Genomic DNA, 2,736 nt, shown 5'->3' with positions numbered 1-2,736 from the left:
CAGCAATTCCAACCACTGTAATAATGCTTTTATCTGCTAACACAAAACGAGCTGCCGACCTTTTTAAGGGAGGGAGCCTCAAGGTATCATATATAGATAAAGGCATTATACTAACACATGATCCTAGATCACACATGCAGTCAGAAAATATCACACCACCAATAGTACAATTAACCATACATGGACCTGGATCACTACACTTTTCAGGTATACCTCCCATTAGAGCAGATATAGAACTACCTAAAGGAATAGTTTCTAATTCATTAATTTTGTCTTTATGTATACATAAATCTTTTAGAAACTTCGCATATTTAGGTACCTGCTGAATAACATCGAAAAGGGGAACAATTACCTCAACCTTTTTGAATATTTCTACCATTTTGGGATCAAGTTCCATATGCTTCCTGGGCTTCCTTGCAATTTGTGGAAATGGAATAGGGAGGGCGTTTTCTGCAGGGTCTGCCTCCTTTGGTGCTTCTTTCTGTGGTTGAGCTTCTACTTCTTCACCCATGTGTTGTATCTCCTCTTCCTTTTCAGCATCCTCTACTTCTACCACCTCTTCAGCTGAGGCATGTTCTGATGGGATTGGCTCCTTCTGATTACTCTCTTACAGTGTGGTTCCGGACCTTATGGTGATGGCATTGATGCCACCCTTTGGATTGGGTAAGGGTTGAGAAGGAATTCCACTGGAGCTTGCATGTTGAGTAATTGAAGTATTGGGTGATGCCAGCTGAGAGATGGGAGCTTGTATAGCGGATGCTAGGCCATTAACTGAACTTTCCACGTTCTTTTGTCCTTGCGCAATGGATTGAAGCGCCTCTTCACTCGGAGAGGAATTAGATTGAGTGATCTGTGGAACTTGTTGTTGGTTGTGCTGTGGTCCTTGGGACTGCCTCAGGTGAGATGCTCTGTAAGGTTGGTTCTGGTTCTACTGCCTGTTGTTATTATTATTCCACCTCTGATATCCTTGATTGTCTCTGCCTCCTCTGTTATTGTTGTCCCTCCAATTCTGGTTAGAATTGTCTCTCCAACCTTAGTTAGAATTGTCCTGCCATCCATGGCTGTAACTGCCACCTTGATTGTACCCTTGGTTGGGGTGGTCATAGAAGTTATGAGTGGCTACCACAGTGTTGTCTTCCTGCTGGAGCTACGGACATTCATCAGTATAATGGTTGTAATCAGCACAGATCCCACACACTCTCTGTGGGACTAGCTGTTGGCTTTGCTGCACTTGTTGTTGACTCAACTGCATCTGCTTCAGTAAGTTGGTCATTTCACATATACTCTGAGTCAGAGCAGTAGTTTCCTTGCTAGAAGATACCTCCGCAATAGCTTTTGACCGGCCCTGTTTCTGCTTGTGATTCCTAGTAGACTCAGCCAAGTCGCTGATCAATTGCTATGCCTCCTCAAAGGTCTTATACTTTTTCATATACCCATTGCTAGCACTTTCCAATGTGGTCTTATCTTGGGGCCTCATGCCCTGTGTGACGTAGCTGAGCAACACTATCTTGTCAATCATATGGTGGGGACATGCTTCTAGAAGGTTGTTGAAGCGCTCCCAGTATTCGTAGAGAGTCTCGGATTCATCCTGAACAATCATGGAAATGTCTTTCCTCAGTTTGTCAGTAACTTCAGCTGGAAAGAATTTTTCCAAAAATTCTCTTCTAAGCGTATCCCAGTCAGAAACAGTTGCTGCGGGTTGAGTGTAGTACCACTCTCTCGCCTTTCCCTCAAGAGATAATGGGAAAGCTTTTAACAAAATAGAAGTTTCATCTGCATCATCGTGCCTGACAGTAGAACAGGCTGCTTGGAAATCCCTCAGGTGCTTGATAGGCTCTTGAGCAGGTAAGCCATGAAATTTAGGCATCAAGTTGAGCAGTGCAGTCTTTATTTCAAAATCTGTAGCCACTGTTGGGTGATGCGCTTGAAACGATTGCATTGTGGAATCAGGGGCTCCAGCCTCCTGGATAGTAACTCTCCTAGGTGCTGCCATGTCACCTGCGCGTGAATCAACCGAATCAGTAGAACGGTGGCTTGTTTCTTCCTCAAGTGACATTTTAGATCCGCCCTCAGAGAGGACTAACCGACGCCGAGCTTGCCTTATACGTGAAATAGTTCTTTCAATCTCAGGATCAAATACTGACAAGCTTGGATCAGGAAGTGAACGCGTCATTTAATGAAAGAAACATGCAGCTCATAGTAGCAAAATAAAATAAAATGCAAATAAATAAATTCCAATCAATAACTTAGCACTCTATTGCAACTCTCCGGTAACGGCGCCAAAAATTGATGTGGCAGAAATTGGCGAGTTAAGAAATTATTATAAGAGATACGTTGCAAGTACAGTTCTTAACCAACCAAAAATTTGCTTATCAATTTAGAAGGGTTGTCACAAAATTAAAACTAAAATACTAGGAGTATGAATCCCAGGTCGTCTCCCAACCAGTTGCAGAAAGATGTGCTATTTTATTAATTAGATGTTTTTAAAAAATGGTTGAGTTGATAAACAGGAAATTAAATCAGAGAATTTATGTAATTTAAATAAAAACCTTGACCGGGAGTAGATTAGTTGGAAGCCCTATCCTTGATGGAGTTCTCCCAAGATAAAAGTGATAATTAAAGGTTTCCTGCCCAGTTATCCTTTACCAGATAAAGGAAAGTTAAGCAAGTTGGAAGTCAGTTTCTATTCACAAGTTCTAATCCTCTCCCTTGGGAAGGACTAGTGTCAGTGATTAG

This window comes from Arachis ipaensis, chromosome B01 (genome assembly GCF_000816755.2).
Source record: "Arachis ipaensis cultivar K30076 chromosome B01, Araip1.1, whole genome shotgun sequence".
NCBI lineage: Eukaryota > Viridiplantae > Streptophyta > Magnoliopsida > Fabales > Fabaceae > Arachis > Arachis ipaensis.
This window is presented reverse-complemented; position numbering follows the sequence as displayed.